Source organism: Vanessa atalanta, chromosome 4 (genome assembly GCF_905147765.1).
Source record: "Vanessa atalanta chromosome 4, ilVanAtal1.2, whole genome shotgun sequence".
Taxonomy (NCBI): domain Eukaryota; kingdom Metazoa; phylum Arthropoda; class Insecta; order Lepidoptera; family Nymphalidae; genus Vanessa; species Vanessa atalanta.
Window position 1 is genome coordinate 13,258,537 of NC_061874.1, and position 22,908 is coordinate 13,281,444.

The following is a 22,908-nucleotide window of genomic DNA, read 5'->3' on the forward strand; positions in this document are numbered from 1 at the left end:
AAGCACTTGTGTTATGGAAAATCAGAAGTAACGACGGTACCACATACACCCAGACCCAAGACAACATAGAAAATTAATGAACTTTTTCTACATTGACTCGGCCGGGAATTTAACCCGGGACCTCAGAGTAGCGTTACCCATGAAAACCGGTGTACACACTACCCGACCATGGAGGTCGTCAAAAATGTGACGAACTCCATGGTCGATGAAGTGAAATATTTACGAGCAATAAATAAATATTAAATCAAATGTGCTGCCCTAGGTAGTTATATATATAGTTTCAATACTGATACGTATATACACTTACAAATTGGACGAATATCAGTTAAAATAATTGAGTGTATTTGGACATTGTTGTTTTTATTAATTGCAAAAACGTTTTAAATTTACACGAACTTTTAGCATTTCGAAATAGAATATAACATTTCTGATTTACAAGCTCGTATAGAATATCCATGAATAAAAATCATATAGGTATGTATTCTATTCAATTCTATAATAAAATAACTTTTTTTGGATTGAGAACGTATTTTATACCTGTATTTTGTTCGGTTTCTATCATCCTCGGTAGTATAGTGGTAAGTATCCCCGCCTGTCACGCGGGAGACCGGGGTTCGATTCCCCGCCGGGGAGATGTTTTGTTATTTTATCTGACCTTTGTTAAATATATTGAATAAAATTTTTGTAAGCAATTAGCCAATACTATTCGCGTGCCACCTATCCATCGACTACGAAATGTCAGCATTATATTTTCACCATAATTTTGTTTTGTTATAACCAGATAATAGCTTAATACAACTATTTTACAAATTATTCTTTATTTTTATTTTTTATACTCTTTATAGTGGTACCCTGTCCTAAATGAACATTTCTTTCCTTTCTTTGTAGCTAATAGCAGGACAAATAAATTAATTGTGAATATTATGTTATTATTGTTTATTGAATTGTTTTCTTTATTACCATGAGCGAAGTGTGTGGCACGATGATGGATCCGAATAAGCCAAGCAAGGAACACAAAGCGTGCATTGGATTTTAGGTATACGTCGGAAACAGCTCCGATGTGTACATATAAATTATGAAATGAAAATAAATTATAAACATGCCATCCAAGAATACTTAAATTGATAGCCAAGTTAAATCTGAATTTACATCATGAGAAACTAAATTTTTTTGTGCGAGTCATAACAAAATATGCATTGCGCTTATCTTATCTATTAAAAAATGGTGCACCATACATAGCACAGCACCAGCGAATAACGAATGAATTAGAAGTATTTTCTTTGTAAGCTTTATCATGATAAATATTGCAAACACAATTCCTGAAATATCGACCAATGGCAATAAACCAAAATTGATGTATATACTTGATTTCTTGTAACGTTATACAATTTTATCATTATATATGACATATATACAAAGATTTAACTTGTCCATCACATGAGACAAACTAACAACCTCATTCTTAACCTTTTCGATCGAAACGTATCTCTCAATAGCTTGACATAACTAACGCTTGTGCTCTCTTCACATGATAGCTTTCGAAGAGAATTCTTATCTAGATTGATTTTATTTTTCTCAGCTGCATTTTCTAAGATAGTTATGGCACTGTCTTTTCGTCCTTTTGTTAGAAGCTATCTTGGGCTCTCATCTAAAGTGTATATGTAGAGAAAGATCAAAATTCCAACGAATATATTGTTCTTAATAAACATCTTTAATATAAACCCATATAAGTTATAAATGGTACATCACAGTATATAGAGTATTATTATATTTTTGGTAAAGTTCTTTCTCTTGCTTATCAAATGTTAATTAAATTAAAACTCGGTAAAATTTTACAATATTTAACAAAAACATAACAGTGTAAATTGTCATTCAAGAGATTACTGGTTTTTCCATAGAATTAATACCTAAAGTGACTGTACTTCCAGTTCCACCAATCAAAAACATTTTTTTACAGATTAAAGATGAAAACACATGCCGTCATTACGTCATTCTCTAGCGGATCTGCTAGTGGTACTGGTATCACACCACTACATCGTAAAAATCTTGTAAGTCAAGCTAGATGTCCTATTCCATATATTGGCATCGACGTGAGGAAAATTTTAAGTGTTGACCTTCCGGCCTTTCTCTCTCCTGTTCATAATATAAAGTACAAGCAGAAAGGAAGTGGACATTTTCAGATTACATGGTATCTCTTGTTCAAGGAATTCAGATATCAGCTCTTAATGATACAATGAACCTAAAAAGCCCTTGCTCTTGCCACCAGTAACGTTCCTGCTTTTATTGAACCCCGTAGAATTATGCGTGATAATGGCAAGTGACCTGATGGACTGACATTGGTCCTTGGGAACGAGGATGAACCTAGTGTGGAACATGCATTAACATGCTGGCCCTGTCTCATAACAGAGAAACTATGTTAAGTGCCGAAGCCGCCACAGAAAAAGCTGAAACGAACAAACAATGTTGGAGTTAATGAATTAAATAGTGTGAGTTTGGTGAAAATAGTGACCCAACACATAATTTGATGTGACGGAAATTCAATACAACCGGATCGGGCGATGGAACTGAGAGTTTTTTTTTTCCCAATAATCCAATAACTTTTTAGTAACCCGACCCGGAATTGTAATTCACGCCAGACAGGCAGGCTGATTTCCAGGCTTATAATTAACTAGACCATCAAAATAGTTTTCTTAACAATTTGAATTCTTAGTATATTTATTTTTTTACGAAAAGTGTATATCACTTTAACTTACATAAATACATAAATCGACTAAAAAGTATCTCCTATGACCGATTACAGAAATTTTATTCCAATGTAAAACCAGTACCAATTTGAGAGACTCCTCGATCCTCCGAATACTCCAGTAATATTTTACTGCTATCTTTCTGCCATATCTGAAAATTAATTAGAAATATCAAATAACTGTACAAAATTTTTATATTATGTATAATCCATATATACTTATTATTTAATAATGGATAAACTGACTCCTTAATTCGTTTACATTACCACATTGCTAATACAAGTGAAGACATTATCAAGCGTAGACTACTACTACTATTACCAATCAGGCAATTATGTTTTCCGTATTACCGCTAACTATTTATAAATAAAGAAGGAAAAAATAGTTCATTACTTCTTCAGTTCTTCTCTGTTTGTTAACCGAATTTCCTTTGGCTTGGGTACGAACAGCTTAAGAATTATGAAGTAAAATAATTTGGATGTAAGAATATATATTTTTTTCCTATTTATGATATAGAACGAATTTTGACTCCTAAGCAAACACTGGTACCAGTAATAAAAAATGTTTCCATTAATTATCCAACATTTGTCAACGAGCAGTAAGCCATACATGCATCCGACGCCGTGGACTATTGTACTGTTGTGTCTGACGACCTCTTCTATTATTGATACGGTTATCGGAACTGGAATAAAATTCTTAGTCAGCAGCAGTAGGCTGATCTACCAGACTTGATACAAGGCCAAAACCCTGGGGAAATCAAGACTCCTTTTCCAAACCCTCTGAAACCCTTAATGAAGGGACAAATGGTTCTCGGCTGTTATTAAATTTATTAGTGATTTAAATCGGCATTTAGATCTTAATCTATGACTACATACTATATATTCAATGAAATTATTATTATTTTGAAGGCCCCAACAATCGCGAAATAATATAACAAATTGTCCATGTAACAATATACAATAGTCCACGTAGAGTGTTCACCTTTTTATTATAAACATATTTTCTTACCCAGTGAAGAAACGGGCTTATTACCTAATTAGTCATAGTATAGTCATCATATATAACAATTTAGTCATAGAGTTTTATAAAGATCTCATGAAATTGAGACGGAAAAACCAACACGTGTAGAAAATATTAATTTCTCACTGCATAAGTGTACGAGAAACACTCAACAGATGCACCCCCTATTCACTTACTACCAAAATCCTAATGGACAGCAAGCCAATCTAGCTATTAACAACATATACTCACAAAGGCAACAAAACTGTCAGGGTTTACGTAAATCCATTTTGAACCGTGTTGAATTTGAGTTGCAGAACGTGTTGTCAAATAAATCAATGTTATATAGTTTATAAATTGCATAAATTCTTCAAGAATCATGAACAATTTTATTGATTTTAAAATATTCATACATTTGTCAAGACATTTTTTTATTATTAATATTAAACTTTATTCATTATCAGATCAGCTTTTTACAGAGTCAGGAGACGAATCCTCTAAATTTCAATAATTTTAATAACCGCCAATAACCCATCCTAAAAATATTTATATTAAGAAAAAAAGTTAACATAGTCGCATAATATTTTATTGAATTCTCATCCGTAGAAAATTAATTCAGTGACAAATATTTTATTAAAACTATTTATGTAATAAACTAGCATTCTTGCCACCATTTCACGAAGTCAAAATTTATACAGTAACTATTTTTAATACAGATTTGCATATATTTAAGGACTAACCCAAAAATTACTAACCCTAACATTGTAATACATTATATTTAACCAAACCATAGACTTTTCTCTCAATCAACTTTTCACTAACAAATACAAATATTCGTTTGATTACATTTCAGAACAAGATTTAGATTTAAGAAGCATTTTAAAAGATAAGAATCAGGAAGTAAATAAAAATATTCGAGAAATAATCAGGGAAGTGTATATAAAAAAACGTATTATCATAATTTTTCAGTATTTCCGGGAAAACGAAGATTTTTTCAAAGGCATTAATTTCACTACTGACAGGTCCCCATTAAAATTTTATGATAAAAATAGAATTAATAAGCCAATTTAACATAGAAGATTATACCAGATCATATCTTAGACTTTGCTTTAAGTTAAATACAAGCTCATACAGACATGACCAAGATTCAAAACGAACATTGAAGGTTATACGAGTAACTCTTACTACATCAGGACAAATCATTGATCAACAATAATTATCAATATTTTTTTATCATTTTCGTGCAATGAGCTGACAGCCTCGTTGGTCTAGTTGCTAGCTTATATTTCTTAGATTCATATTCAGTGTCGAGTTCTTCTGTTCTATGTGTATCCGTATCGGAATTTACGTCCTATAGGACTATGAAAATAAGGAAATAGAAAGTGCACTCGATGTGTTTGCGTACATATGCATGATTATTATTATATTTTACATGATCAGAAAAACATTTATCGTCAGAGAGATAATAAAGCCGTTTCTTCACTGGGTGAGAAAATATGTTTATAATAAAAAAGTGAACACTCTACATGGACTGTTGTACATTGTTACATGGATAATTTGTGATATTATTTCGCCATTGCTGGGGATTTCGAAATAATAATCATTTCATTGAATATATAGTATGTAGTCATAGATTAAGATCTAAATGCCGATTTAAATCATACTAATAAATTTAATAACAGTCGAGAACCATTTGTCCCTTCATTAAGGGCCTCAGAGGGTTTAGAAAAGGAGTCTTGATTTCCCCAGGGTGTTGGCCTTGTATCAAGTCTGGTAGATCAGCCTACTGCTGCTGACTAAGAATTTAAAAACGAAAAATTAAGGCAACCGCATTAGCAGCCCGTAAATGTCCCACTGCTGAGATAAAGGCCTCCTCTCCCTTTGAGGAGAAGGTTTTGGAGCATATTCCACCACGCTGCTCCAATGCGGGTTGGCGTTGGTAAGGCAACCGCACAATCTATCAAACTAGTTCATTCATAAAAGTAAGTTTAATTAGATTTTTTATTATAAACGATATAAAAAACAAAATTAAGCAGACTGAATAGAAATCATGTTACTCGTCCACGACCAAAAGTTAAATCGTAACAAAAACATACTTCAGATACAATGATTTTTGTCAAAGTTTTCTTTCACCTTTATTCAACATAGAAGTATTACATTTCCATAATGAATGTCAAAATTCTACGACTGGTTCGGATAAAAACAACTCAGACCTGAGAAGTACCGACGAAAGAAACTCGGCGGTATAATTTTTTTGTAAATTCTTGATTACAATGTTAAATTATTTATATCTATCATTTATGTTTATAGTTTGTCTTAGATTATTATCCTATATGTCTAAGTTGAGTGTCGCACTACAGAAGAACTAAAACAAACGATACAACTTATTAATATGCTTGGAGGTGGGCTTTGTGCAAGCCCATCTGGGTAGGTATCACCCACTCATCATATTATATTCTACTGCTAAGCCGCAATACTCAGTTTTGTTGTGTTCTGGTTTGATGGGTGAGTCAGCCAGTGCCAACTACAGGCATAAGGAACGTAGCATCTTAGTTCCCAAGGTTGGCGGCGCATTAGCGAAGTAATTCATGGTTAATATTTCTAAAAGCGCCAATGCCGATAGGCGGTGGTGACAACTTAACATCAGGTTGCAACCACTTAACAACATTTGCTAGTCCCCCCTACCTATATATATATATATATAAAAAAAAACTAGTCAAATGTCATACTATTGTACTAATGTTCGTGTATGCGTCGAAAAAAATAGTGGCCAACTGCTGGTTGGTTCTCAGGTTTGACACTCTGTCGAGACATATAAATAATAATCAAAGAAAAAAGCATTGTGATTTTTCCTCAAAGGGTGTAAGTTCAAGCACCTTTGTGGGCAAGAAATAAAGGAATAAAAGTTGAAGGACTTTTTACTTCCTTCCCCTTTCACAGATCGTCATAAAATAGAATAAGCCGGATGACATGGTAAGGCATTCCCTGTCTTTACAACCTTGACATTTAAGGGTTTACTTTACATAATTGAGTATACCTCATAGTTTGTCATGTGATTAATCCTCAATTAACCTTCCAAGTAAGAAAAGCTGTATGTAAGTGTAAGTAGGAGGAAAGAAAATAAATTTATAAGGAATACAAAGCGTCTGAGGTTGAAAAAGGTATTTATAATCGTAATACGATGCCAAATATAGAGCAGCGACAGTTAGTAGCTTACAGCTGATTATTTGAAAAAAAAATTGATACATTCTAGACTAACGATGATAAATTGAAAAAATACTATGGGCTCTGTCTACCATACTAGACTAACCCAATTATGGTGACCAATTCCTTCCTTTGCAAAATATATTAATTATTACAAACTTACTATTACTTTTATTTTTAAAAAAACAAGTCAATCAAGAGGATGCCGCTTGTACATAATAGAAATAATACCTTTGAAACTTTTCGTAAAGGTATTTAAATTGTTTTAAATTTACAGTATAATAATTTTAGCTACATGCTGGTGAATACACGCATAGTCGAAATGAATTTCTATGGCTTCGTTTATGATTTAAATGGCACGTATGTTCGGCTGCCGGTCGTTTCGTAAAAATGGCAGTTTTATTAACATTTTTTACGCTAGTTTTATAGTACTTTTTTTTGAGTTTAAACAAACGCTTTGATTTACTGACTTGATTCAATAAATTCAACGGCTTTTTATTCGCTTCTATTATACTTTAAATGTCTATTGAGCGAATAAGAAACAATGAGTAGTATTAGAACCTAGTCGGTCCATGTTACGGGTATTTTTGCTGGAAGTATCCGTGGTCGTAAGATCATTTTTTTATGATTTCATAGGCGATAATCGCTCTGGAAGCTCACAATGGAAAGTGACTACCACCGCCTATAGACATCTGCAACACCGGGAGGCTTGCAAGAAATGTGTTCTTGTTGAAGATTTCCAATTCGTATTGCAGTTATGAAATCAATTTGAATTCCGTCATTAGTTAATTAAAAATAATGAACCAGAGAAAAATAACTTCGGATACGAAATTCCCAAAAAAAAACCTGATTGATATGTTTTTTTTAGTTAAAAAAGATAAAAAAATAATTTATTGAACAATAACCATAGAAAACAAAATAGAAAACCCTATCGACCAACAATACTCTAAACAACTAAGCCGATAAACTTATAGTCTTAATTATATTTGATCCAACTACCTTGGAGCAACGATATACCTTAATCGGGTCCAGAAGTTGTTCTGTTTATGCAGTCTATGGTTACTATTGTAAAGAACCTTAACACGGAATCGACGGAAGCGACTGCGGTAGCGGAATTGCTTTGCGTATGCTAAATTTTACAGACGAATGTCACATTGGAGCTTAAAGAGATTATTTGTGCTGATTGAATAAAAATATAATTAGTAAGTTTCTTGCTTGCAGTGAAATTGTTATTTCGAACCAGCATTTAATATAATTTAAAATAATTCAAGAGTTCTGGTAAAAGTCCACTTAAATAAAGTTAATTTTTTTGATATGATTTGTATTCTCACGGAAAGGAGAGAAATATTATATTTGTTACTTATTTTCGAAGTCTATTTATTAACTTTTTTAATCGATTGATTCTCGTTAAGAAAACAAAAGTAAAATTTTAAATAAAATGTATTATCTTATAATATCTTTTACGGCATTTTCTTTATTACTATATGTTGGCCCTTACTCATTAGGCGAGGCGATTAAGTCTGTTTTTCCTTGGCAAGTGGCCTTTTAATTACTGAGTAACGTGTAATTACTTAGTACACCGTTTGTGTTACTTACAGACCATTTTCACTTAACGCATGAAATTGAAGTCGAAATTTAATATATATAATATAAAAATATAAGTAATCGTTTAGTCTGTTTGTTTGATAAGCGACATATGGATATCTTTATAAAGCTGTGCTACTATTTACGACAGTGTAAGTGTGCATGAAAAGAAAAACCGATCCTGTATACCTACCGACAAGCAGACACATTTCTTGATCAAAATCGTTCCTTCTACTACTTTACTCAATGGGGCCAAGAGAGGTATGGGAGACGCATGACGCGCCTCAGTTCGAACATGACTTTCGGTCAAAAGAAGTGTTTTAGATCGAGAGAGTGTCTGCACGCGAACATGTCCACGACTAAGATAGTCACAATCCTGTCACCTAAATCACCAATCAGAAACGAATTATAAATAAAAACGAATTAAGCATTTTAAAGTCACTACTTGCTTGTGTGTACTAAACTGGGCTATCTCGGCTTAAAAGGTGTTTTAAAAAAGTATAGTTTAAAATAAGTATAAATATTAAAATATTCCTCGATAACACATTGCCTAAATGACCAGTGGTTAGAACGCGTGCATCTTAACCGTTGATTTCGGGTTCAAACCTAAGCAAGTACTACTGAATTTTCATGTACTTAATTTGTGTTTATAATTCATCTCGTGCTCGGCGGTGAAGGAAAACATCGCGAGGAAACCTGTATGTGTCTAATTTCAATGAAATTAGACACATACAGGTTTCATACATGTGGCAGACAGGTGTATTCCACCAACCCGCATTGGAGTAGTGTGGTGGAATCAAAGTCAAAGTCAAAGTCAAAAATCTATTCAATATAGAAGTGGTTACACTTGCTTATTGATTGTCAAAAATCTACCACCGGTTCGGAATTTAGCACCTCGGACCTGAGAAGAACCGGCGAAAGAAACTCAGCGGGATATATATTTTTTTTTGTGCTTCAAATATGCTCCAAACCTTCTCCTAAAAGGGAGAGGAGGCCTTAGCCCAGCAGTGGGAAATTTACAGGCTGTAAATGTAATGTATGTAATGATACAACATTCATTTATTCCTATGTATTAACTATAATATGTTATTTATATATTTATTTTCAGCTACATGCTAAATATTAGTACGAATTTGTTTTGTTTGAATAAATTATTTAAATAATACTCGCGTGGATTTAAAGTTGGTTTCGAAGCAATTTCTGTGGAAGCTGTTTAATGAATGCCTTCATTGCTCGTTATTCCAATTACTAAGAAAACATATTAGCATAAACTTTAATGAAAATAATTAGTGAGAACTGTTTAGTGCGCTCGGTCTCTTATTTTACCTGCATTTCTCATTTTTATAAAATCTTGTAATTCTTTTTCTTTTAGGCTTAAAAAGGGGTTGGTTTTTATGCGTTGCATTTATTTCGGGAGAGTAAATTATTTCTAAATTTACATCTATTCATGTTTCAATGTTTATGTGTTCCTTATTACGTTAAAGAACCCATATATTTCTTCCATGGTCATCTATCTTCGTCGTTCCTAATAGTTTTTTTTATTCAGAAAGCAATTACTTACTGAAATAACATTTACAAATGTATCAAGAAATTTAAATATCTAATACATGAACGTTATAATTTATGGTATGGTTGAATGGAATAATAATTTACAATATGCTTTAAAATGGCTGAAAATAACACAGAAATCATAACAATATCATCTGTAGTGCAGATATTTGGAAAACGTAAATAAATACAAATACTTTTTTTTTTAATAGCTTAGTTAAGTGAACGGCCAAATGGGTAAGCTGATGGTAAGTGATCACCACCGCCAATTCACAGCCAATGCGCCGCCAACTTTGGAAGCTAAGATGTAACGTCCCTTAAATAGTTACACTGGCCCACTCACTCTTCAAACCGGAACACAACAAGTATTGCTGTTTAAAATATTACCAACTGTTTAGAATATTGTAGCATAGCTGTTACCTACTCAGTCGGGCCTACCACCAAGTAATCTAGCGTTGAGGTACTGATGCAAAACTAAATTCAAACTTATATTTAAGTATAATAAAGTGCAATTAAAAAAATACAGTATTTATATATTACCTATACTTACTATAAATCTCGTTATTGGGATAATATCGATTCAACAGTAAATAAGATTTTGATTTTGTTACCAACATCAGTCAATTAACGCAAAATCCTCTAGCGATGAATATCCCGTTTAGTAAAGAACATTTTGACGAATTAAAATGTGTGTACGTGAAATAATTACGATAATGGTCAAGTAATCGGATAGACTTGTGCTGGAGATATCATAATGTACTAGTATGAATATAAAAAGTGCAATCTTTAACCCTTCACTCTTTAGACGTTAATCTAAAATGATGAGAGATAGATCAAGCACAGAACTAACGGCTTTACATTATAACCAAGACACGCGAATATAAATACTGCAAACTTTTTAGCTCTAGAACGACAATTTTATCAGACAAACTCCCTTTAATTTTAATGGTGACAACCCTGCGTCTGAACTTAGTTCCTCGGCATCCGCAGACATTCAGCTTGCTAGACAATTAACTAGACTAAGAATATTTAGTGCGAAAAACAATAGGACACCACTAGCGATTGATACGTATTGTTCTCAGCTTAAAATTCCATAAAAATATTTAAAATAAATTCACAGTTCGCGTAAAATAAAACAGCAATACCTAATATGACAATTTTTATTCCGTTGAGGCATACAGGATGTGTGTTTGCTACACGTTTGCTCGCTGGTGGAATATCAAGATACTTTTATAGAATAGAAATGTAGTTTTGTCTATTTGAATATATTTTTTTTTAATTTAAAATTGGAATACGTTAATATCACCTGATGGATAGGTGGAGAATTGTCGAGGGAAATATTAGCTATTTTATTGGTAATATTATATTGGAACTGTGATTTTATGTCAGTTGTGCCTGGAATTAGACCGACGCACTTATCTTTCGGAAACAAAACTTTATACAATAGTAGCTGTTTGGAGGAGAAGTATATTACATTGGGTGGTAGCTTCTCAAATAAGCTTGCCCTGCAACTGACTGCTAGTAATTTATTTATATTTTATATTAAAACGTATTCAAACCCCCAGGCTTTACCCTTGACTATATTTGTTTACGACAAAATTTTTGCTACGCTTTCATTTGTCTGGTTAAATATATTTTGTTAATAAAATCTATTTATGAAATTTGGAATGTATTATAACATTAACCATTTTATATTAGGTATTTCTTAAAATGATACAATTATGTTTCTTGTGATCTTACATTTATTGTTATTAGATAACAACCACACAATACCACTACGAATCCACATTAATACTAATGAAAAAAAAAACACAAAAAACGACGTAATTTTTACCATGTTGAAGAAGAAACAACAATATCCTAATTTATAAATATAAGACCAAATATTAATAACTGTTTAAATAATTTAATTATAACTTGAAAAATAAATTAATATATCAATAAATATCATTTTTTCCTAGTTTTGTTGCCGTGTAATCCCAAGTAGTCTCTACGCCGAATTCTTGACGTCGGTTTTATGTATAGATATAGATTTATATTAGAATTATACAAGTTCCATTTTATTTCTTTTCTTTTTCTCCTTACTATCATATGTCATTATATTTATAATTTTACTATTGAATTTTATTTATGGTAAATATTTATACTTTTCGAAATTAAGAAGGACACAGGTAACAGTTTTTTTTTAATTATTTAATCTCGTGTGACCATGGCCGTCAAATGAGGCGTAGACCACGTTTCAATAGGAAATAATATACTTCTAATAAATATAATTAAAGTTTATTTCAATCGCAATCGAACATCTTTCCTAAGTGTCATCGGTACAACTAACTGGAGCGTTCTCTGCGTTTCGTGATCCATTAGAACATCATAGTATATTTATTAGTAGTCATTTGATTTGCGGTACATAATTAGTATTTTCGCATTCCGGTTTGAAGAATTAGGGAGCCAGTGTAACTATAGGCACAAGAAACATCTTAGCTCCCAACGTTAGTGATGCTGTGACCATACCGATAGCGGATGGTTAATATTTCTTAAAGTGGCAATGTCTATGAGAAATGCTGACCATTAACCATCAAAAGTTTCACCTGCTAGTCTCCCTACGTATATTAAATTTGAAAATATTTTTTATTAGCGTTCATTATTTATCATAATATTTTAATGAATGAAACCGCGCGCAAAATGTTGTGTGTAACCGTATTGTAGCATTATGATATTCAGTTACCTCGGAATGCTATTTTCGCGAGCGCGCCGATGGCATCGAAATACTTTAGTTTTGTATTCGAGCTGTATTTATACATTTAAATGCTGAAATAGTTTCGAATTGTTATTGTTTTCTTTGAATAATATTTTAAATTTATAATCTTTGAATCATAATATCTGAAGACCTGCACGAAATACCAAGAAACAATTATTGATAATTTGTCTAAAATTTTTATTTTTACATTTTTCTTACTATCTCATACATTTCCAACGAAAGTAACTCAATCATCCAATAACAATAGTCAGCCTCTCACCTAAACTAGACGGCTCTTAAATTTTAATTTATACTTTTATTTCATTATAATCTTTAAAACACTACATTGATACGACACGCGTTCAAGATTTATAAACTATTTTTAATTCATATTTGTATATATTTAAGCACTTAATGTTTTCAATTATTACGTTAATAAAACTTTTAATAACGACACTGATTGGATTTAAATACAATAATCATAACTATATAACATAATATTATTAATTATATTTGGAGACAAATCTTTGATAAACTTTACTTTAGTTTTACATATTATGTTAGTGATTTCAATTTCGAATCATGCGTGTCATTTCACAGACGTCAGAGCAATTCAATAAGACGGGATTGCATCTGGACTGGACGTTTCAAATTCACTATTCTAAGGCCACCGTTCCCTCCTTCATGTTTTATTAATACCACTCAGTCCTCACTGAGTACCAATATATATTTAAAAACCGGTGCATCTTTTCTGCTCAACACTTATTCGAGAATAATAAACTTTTTTAAAGCTAAAGTACAATAACAAAATTAAATATAATTACAAAATATACAACTATATAAGTAACTGTTAATTTTGTGTGGTTTATTATTGGTGTCCTTTTTGAATCTCGTCTTAGCTGGGGAAGAAAAACAGCAAGAGAAAATGCACGTATTGGAAGAAAATCATACGTGGCAGTATTTCTATTGGACCTGCTTAGTGGAATAAGCTCTACAGTTGAAGAGGGGAGATGACCTTAAACCATCGCTGAGATATTTGAAGGTTAATATTTCACTTTAAATATAAATTATTAGAAAGAATTCATACTGGCAGTTTTTATTCTCAAACAATTACCTTCTATGTAGAAAGATTATGTTGATAGATGAAATTTTATGTAATAGCAATTCTCTTGTAGTTTTCTAAAGACTAATACTTGCTTATGGTCGATTCTCGGTTTCCATTTTCAGAGTAGACTTATTCAATGTAAAGGCACTTCGACACGAACAAAGCATCTTAGTAAAAAGGCCATGTGCTTGCTGAAGCGCGGGGTTGTAAATGTTGCCAATTTCAAGCCTCCGGAGTATCACCGAATGTTTTTAATAGAAAATAAACTAACAACTAACCCACTCGAACCTTCAACCCCTGATCCCGCGATCCTTACAAACTAGGCACTAGACTCACGAGGTAGTTAAAGTTTGGGCAGACATGTCTCAACAGAGCTCATCTTAACTGAGTATTACAAAAATAGGCGTTCCGAGCTCTCTGTTGGAAACGCAACACCTTGCGCAATGCGCCTGTCAAACCTCTCCTGAGCGGGGAGAACGGAATTTCCCCCCCACTCACTCAACAGACACCTTTGAACGACAGCATCCGGCAACGAATGCCGCCATTTCCTACCCGGCGCAGATGTAACTGATCGTTACCATTTCGTTCATCCAAAACTTCGAGTTCTCGTTTAATTGGTTTTTACGATATACGTATAAAGGAACGATATAGAGTACAACACTATTGTATGGTTCTAACAAGATTATTTTCTTCTTTAAAATTAACTTAAAAATAAAATGATCTATTCAACGAAAACTGCAAATGTGTGCAGCTTGAAACATAATTAATTGTCTGTTTTGCTCAATTCTCTCAGCACATTTGCATTCTATGGTTTATACGGTTGAATTAAACACTCCCGCGCAAATATTAGTGTTGGCCGTAGTTATTTTAAATTTGGTTAATTTAAAAAATTAAGCTCATGTCATAAAGCATATTGCTCAATACAAGATTATATTAATGATAAATGAATTTCTTGCCGGTGCATCTCGGTAGAATCTCCTTTTCGAATCGTTGGTAACTTTCCATTTAGTTCGACACTGTATTTTCACGTAAAAAATTGTATTAGCCTAATTGTAAAAATAAAGAATATTTTGATTTGATTTGATTTGTAACTCTGAAAACTTATGTTAATAACATCATAACAAGGACATGTCTGTAAGAGACTATCAAATGACTCAGTACATTTTTAGGCAGGTATTCAGCTATTCTATGCTATATTCGGTATGCCCCACTGCTAGGCTGACGCCTCCTCGCCCTTTGAGGAGTAGGTTTGGAATGCTTGAAAGACATGTAGCAGAATTTCATTGAAACTCGCCAAGCATGAGATGAATTACAAACACAAATTAAACTCATAAAAATTCAGAAGTTGCCTAGATTTAAACCCACAATCATCGGATAAGATGCACGCGTTGTAATCACTGGGCCATCGAGGTTATATTTTTAATGAATGTAAATATAAATATGTTCGCTCACTAAGGCTCGCCTCAGCGTTGAATTAACCTCAAAACACATATAATTATATCATTTAAATCTCCATTCGTCACTTTGTAATTTATATGATTTCAATTTTTGCGAATTCATTAAACTTAAAAATGAAACATGTACATTACACGACTAAAACGTTTTTAATGCGCACACAATATAATTAAAGCGTTATTACTACAGCAAGTTTTAAATAATGTAAAAAGTAATAGACTTTTTATTTACCTACTGCTTTTATTTATTGTATCCAAAGACAAAATAGTTTCTATATATATATTTATTTATATGTTTTTGAGGTAATACACCTCAGTGTCGAATCATATATTTCATATATCGATACACATACATATGAATAAGTAATAATGAATTGTTTAATTATTATTAACTTAAATAGAATATGTAAAAAACATTATAATAATAAGGACAAAAATAACTCAACGGTTTAAACGGTCCTGACATTGACATATTTAATAACTATTGTCATTAACTATGTCAATGTACGTCATTTTAAGAAAAAAAAAACTATTTTGTATATAATAATTCATAGCCTATAATAATAATTTACTAACTCTTAATAGTTATCCTTATTTTTAGATCTTACACTTGAACTGATAACACTCGGATGTACAAATCAAATTTTATATCTCCATTATGACATTTTACAAATTCTAACAATGTATTGAAATTCACAATCGTTTATTTTATTGTATACTGTTTTATTGTATCAATTTACTTTTTATATTTTATAGTTTTTACAATGTAGATTTATACTTCAACTCAAAAGTAATTTTAGAACACCTGTAAAAAAGTAGGCAATTACCCAATTACTTATGATGAATTTTTGGTCTATAGTATATTTTTGTTGTACTACTTGTTGGTGTTGTCAAATAAATAAATATTAATATAGTATACTAAAATATTGAAGCACGTGTCAACTGTCATTTTCATTACACGATTAATAAATATATAGCTGGTGAGCCAGGCTGACTGGGATCAAACCGATTGCAGATATAACGATGTGGATGGATTAGCCCACACGACACATGCTGGGAATCTCATGAGACAGATGAAGAAACTTGCGTTTTTCTGCACATCGAGAATCTCATGCAATTAGAATTTAGAACTACTTTAAAGACGAACCGGGATTAGCTTGATTTTATTTGAAAACAAAATTAATTGTTCATATATATAAAAAAAATGGTATCTTAAACCTCTATAAGTTCCTAAACTGTTGATCCTATTATGACGAAACTTTGGTGAGATGTTCTGTATATATGAAGGCCGTGGTAAAAAAAAAGATCTCATGTTTGTACGTTCATCCTTCAATATATATTATACCTACTATATATTCACAACTATATAATATAACATAAAAAAGCAAAGCAAATAACACTAATTTTGTTACGATAAAAGAAAAACGTAAGTGAGGTCACTGAAATTATCTTCATCGATAACTTCTTACGAAATATTATAAGGTTAGGTTATAACTATAAGGTCAACTAGATAACGAAATAGAAATAAAATATTTCATATCGTGTAGCTGATAAGAAGAAATAGAAAATGTTATTTATTTTTACACTTCCCCGGTCAAATCTTAAAGTATACTTTCCAACTGAGCAATATCGGTTTAATTAAGGCCGGTCAAACATTTGTTCAGCTCTTACGTAACGGGATGGGAGAGATGAAACTAGACGATGAATTATTGTCACTTGAGATACTATTTTAAAAGTGAACTTAAAAATAATCACCTTTAAAATATATGCTCACGTTTTTTTCCTGATTAATCTAGATAAATAAACAAAATTTATCTATTTATTTAATATGTATGTGCAAGTTACGAATACCATAATTTAATCTTTATTTTCATGTTTATCTATAATAAATACCTTTTGGATATTCCAAGGTACCGTTTATTTGAAAATCGATTGTGTCTATCAAACGTTATGACAACTTAAAGTTTCCGATCATATTTATTCTAAGTACAAACATTACACGTTTATTAGGTAGTTTTAATATAAGTAGAGGCAAAAGAAATTTGTTAAACTACCCTGAGTTATTTATGTGTGTATTAAACACAATAAACAAATTACCACGAAATAATAATTTGGTGGTAGGACTTTGTGCAAACGCGTCAGTGTAGGTAGCACCCACTCATCAGATATTCTATTGCCAAACAACATTACTCAGTATTATTGTGTTCCGATTTGAAGGGTGAGTGAGCCAGTCACTACAGGCATAGAGGAGGTCCCCTGTGCCATCTTAGTTCCCAAGGTTGGTGGCGCATTGTCGATGTAAGGAATGGTTAATATTTCTTACAGCGCCATTGTCTATGGGCGGTGGTGACAACTTACAATCAGGTGGCCCATATGCTCGCCCGCCAATGCATGTAATAAATTGTATTGGTCGAGAGCCTAATTAATCTATGATAATCACTATGAATTTGCGAAAAAATGGCGTTTTGAACATCGACGAAACTGTTATCGGAATTTTAGACGTAAAGTTAAAGTGGAAATAAGTGGCTATGTGCATTAGTGTTATATTATAAATAAAGATATATTAATCATAAACTCTTAGTAGTGCGCAACAAAGCTGTTATTCGCAAATCGCATGAAATACATACGTAAATATAAGGTTTGTTTATTTTTTTTCCTACTTCCATTGGAATAGGCTATATGGGCGTAGGTGCTTACTTAACATCAAAGAGCTCATTTCTCTGTCTGACTTCCCACTAAAATAAAATAATTCCATCGTCATAAATAACAGTAATGTCAAATATGATATTTCTTAGATGTTAAGTGTTAACTATATGTAAAATACCCGAGCATTAATTAATAAAACACAAAGGAGTTTGCTGAAAGACGCCGCACTTAAGAATAATTACACAAAGAGTCTAAAAATATATTTTGAAGGCTTTATGAGCGACAAAATTGCGTCAATACGAGATATAATGATCGTATTCGAGGTTTGAGATAATTTCATTCAAAGTTTTCGGTGAATTTTACCTTAGAGTTTATTTTATAAGCTATTTGCAAATTACAAAATTCAAGATTAGCATCTATATCAAAATACGTAATAAGTTTATTGTCACATTAGTGTACACTATCCTCTTGTTAAGGTCATCACTTATAACGTAACTGCAATACTTAGTGTCGTGCACAGGTTTGAACGGTGAATGATCCAGTGCAACAGCAGGGACATCTTTGTTCTGAAGTTTGGTGGCCCTTAACGATGTAGGAGATCGTTAAAATTTCTCACAGTGCTGGTTTCTATGGGCGGTAGTGAATACTTATTAGGTGGCCCTTTTGCCAGTGTGCCTATGTTATTTTGTCTAATACCTAGTAGGGGGCAATCGTAAGTTTTCGGGTATAAAAAAGTCCTATGGCTTTTCTTGGGGTTCAAGCTTGTTTCATACAAAATTTCTTCAAATTGGTTTAGCCATGAGCGTAACCGACAAACAGAAACACAGAGTTTTACACATTCACATTTATAGTATTATATATTAATTCCTTTGTTTTCTTATTTATTTTTCTTAATTCTTATTATTTGTTTATTGTTAGTCAAAAGCCTCAATAGTGCAATGGTTTAAGGGCCGCATAGCAATGTTACAATATCGATCCTGACCCCTTGGACTATTCTCATCCCCACTCCTTATACAACTGATAAGCTTAAGAGGGGAAACTTGAATGGGTACATTAGTAATTCCTTAATTAATTTGACCAACGAGACAGTCTATTATCATGATAAAAAGAATTTAAAATAAAACGCTTCAAACAATAACTTCTATATTCTCTACATAGAAAAATATTGTACGAGAGTCTCCTTTGTACTTTATTATTTACTAGTAATTCGGTCAGTCACGATAAAATAATTTTGAAATATAAAAATAAAATGTATTCACATAAAAAAGGGAATAAAAAACGATTCGCAAGTTCCCCCCGTATACATCTCTCATTAACGGTTTACTGCGTTTTGACTTTTATGGACATTTTCGCGTGTAAAAATTTCCCTTTGAACGTTTAAAAGCGCATTCATCTCTGTTTGCTCCTCATTTTACCCTAAAGCCTTATGGAGGCTTTTTGCCACTATATCTGCACTGTATTTAACAAAAAATGTAAACTCAAATAATGTTGTTAAAATATTTTCCAATTTAACTAAAGTCTGATATGGCCGCTATAATTATTGTTACTTAGAACATTCTAGATCGATTAAATATTAATTGTACTCTCCGAGTATTCTATTACCAAATCGGTGCGGAAAATGAAAGACATAGAGTTGTTGCAAATTAGTGGACATTGATTATTTACATTAATCCATAATATGAAAAAATAATTAAACAGAGATTAAACAGAGTGGCAAACTATGACTTCGATAATATCGAAAATATCAAAATCATATCATTAGGTACGCCTACCTCATAATTTGACTTAGCAAAGTGTATTAGTAGTGATTTTGCTCTTTAAATTTATCAGGCACCAGTTTAACTATTATGTATTTTAGGAGTATTTATTTCAGTTCCGTTTAAACGCTACTTGATATTTAACACTACGCGTCGTTTAATTCATACTTATATAATGATCTAAAAATTATACATTTATTGTGTATATTTATAAAAAATATAATAAGAAGTGAATTTCAGAAAAAAAAACCGTAAATCATAAGGAAAAGAATCGTTCAAATTTTGGAAATCGTATGAAATATAGCGAGGCCTACGGCTGGAGGACGCAATATGGGCGATTTAAGCACTCACACATGGAGTAGTTATCGGTGTTAGCTCGGACAGATGGAACGATTTCATGCAACCGTTTCGATTTTTTTGACTAGCTCACTCTTCTATGAAACATTTATTGAAAACGGCTTGATATACCTGTAACTTTATTCGTTTTGTTTGATTTTTTATTAATCTGAGATAAGATAATATAATTAACCTTTAGACTATGCAAGTCAAATATAATAAGTAAAACTAAATATATATTGTAAAATAATCTATTAAGGTTTATTTAACGTGCTTTCCTAAAATTAACCATTAACTTCCAGTCTTCTTCCTGTTTCACTTCTTTAAGGATATGCTCAATAACTTTTTACTGGCTCTACCCAGGATACAAACCCGCTATCTATAGCTTAAAAAGCTAGAATTAGTGAACAAAGGAAACGTTAATGACTCTCAATTTTTCCTATACTAAAAACAAACGAATTGACACAATGGAAAGATAACGATGGATAAAGAAAGGTAACCGTGTATTGATCCACGAATCGTATGACTTCTCATTTGACAAGCACTAAAGTTACCTCTGGGGATTATATTTATTACCAAGTGTTAATTATAAGAAAACACACGTGTCCGTATTACTTGAAAGTGCGCAAGTATCGTGCGTCATACGGGACTTACGACAGTTCACATTCAATCAACAATTGCACTTGCGTTGTAATTTGATGTCAGTGACACCTACAATATTAATCTCGGTCTGTGGATTTCACTTTTGTTACACACGACCTAAAAAACTCTATTGCAGCTACAAACACAAAAAGAGAATTAAGGTGTCAAAATAGCCATGAACGAATCACAAGAATCAACACATATCGTTTTTATTTAAATACGAGTACATAGGTACATTTGCAATTTGTAAATCGTAGCGAAGTATCGAAAATTCAAGGTAAATGTTTTGAAAATTACTTCTACAAAGAAATAATTTATAAACTAGAGCTTATTAACTGGTATCCGTATTTACGAAATGCTATTAAATAAACAAATAATTTGAATGGATGTATTGACTATACAACGTCCAAAGCTATGTATTATAATATAATATTTAATTCCCGCATTTATACAATATTTATCAACATTTCTATCAAAATATTCAATATATTGCTATTTAAAGTTCTGCATAATATTGTTAGTATTATCGGGCAAACAGCCTGTCTGATGCTAGGTAATCACCACTGCCCATAGCAATATCAGTGTACGCACTATGTACGGTAAAAAATATTACCCATTCCTAAAATTACCAAAAATCTACTATCCTTGTGAGCTAAAAATCAAAATAAAAATACACTTTATTCAAGTAGGCTTTTCCAAGCACTTTTGAATCGTCATTTAACAAACAGTCAGTAAATCTACCACCAGTTCGGGATATAGATTCTACCGAGTAGAACCGGCAAGAAACTCTGTAGTTACTCTTTTTCAATATCTAAAAATACAGTCATGTTAATTAAATACAATTATATATGTATGTTATGTCTCCTGTCTGGAAGTCAACAAGCATTAACTCCACGCTTTTTTATCATCAATATAATCTTGTATCGAATAATATGCCTTCGTTGGCAATGTATTTTTTACAATTGACTTGAATCTATGAAACGGCTAAGTTAAAAATGTCTGCGGAAGAGATGTAACTTCCATTGTACCGGTAGTTACACCGACTCGATCACACTTCAAACCAAACACAACAATATGAAGTATTGCTGTTTGACGGTAGAATACATGATGTGTGGGTGTACCTACATAAATGAGACTGTACAAAGCTTTACCACCAAGCAGCATTCATACTTTTATAATTGTTGAAATTCGACATTGGCTCCAAGATTACTAAAAGCCAAATAGCTAAAATGTCATATAAATTACATCTAATTTAGTAATACAATTCTCATGTTACTAAATAATATCTCAGTTCACACAACTGTTAAATAAATAGTATCCCCCCTGCTATACAACAGTGTGTCTCAAATGTTGCTGAGTCGAATGGGTAATTAGGTAAATCTAGACAGAGCCCCGACTCCTAACAATGCCTTTGATTAGTAGATTACTAGCCGAAGCGCTTTCAGGAACTATTCCCTGTTACCTCACGTCTCACGATTCATCCTTACGCTATTGTAAACCGGAGCTTCGAATTCACTTGCTATTGTTCTAAGTAATTGGGCTTTTATGATACAAAATGCTGCACATTCCGTATCTAAAGTTGGTCGAGAATTAGATAAGCACGTAGTGGTAAAAGATTTTTTTACTCCTTTACCATACACACGTACGGACAAGATTTTATATTCTATAAAAACCACTGTATTTAATGATGCGACATGACTCATATTTTTGTTTATAGTATAGGTAGACAGGACAGGCATATGACCTGCACAAAATTTGGGATTAATGAAAAAGTCATTCACGTAGAATGAAATTAAAACTTCCGTAGTCATCATAATTTTTCTAGCCAAGACACAAAAAAGCAAAGCACCGAAGCTCCAAAGCGAATACTTTGCTGGTTGGAGGATTCTATGGCTCCTAAATGATGAGCTCTTTTCTAATTGTTGAAAGATCTGATCAATTCAATATTGAATATCCTGGGACTTCGATGATATTACAGTATTGATAACCCTGACATGATAATACAACATCACATAAAATCAACTTTTTTATCAATTCCTCACCAACTAATGGAAGAAGCATTTGACCTCATTGGAATTGTCTTTTTTTTATGGCATTGGTTGGCGGTCGAGCATATGGGCCACCTGATGGTAAGTGGTCACCACCGCCCATT

General features: G+C 32.3%; 1 non-coding gene across 1 annotated transcript; it reads left to right on the top strand.

Moving 5' to 3' along the window:
* The first annotated feature begins 561 nt into the window (after nucleotides 1-561).
* On the top strand, nucleotides 562-633 carry Trnad-guc. Its single transcript has one exon. It is a non-coding gene; the product is annotated as a tRNA-Asp (tRNA).
* The last annotated feature ends 22,275 nt before the right edge of the window (nucleotides 634-22,908 follow it).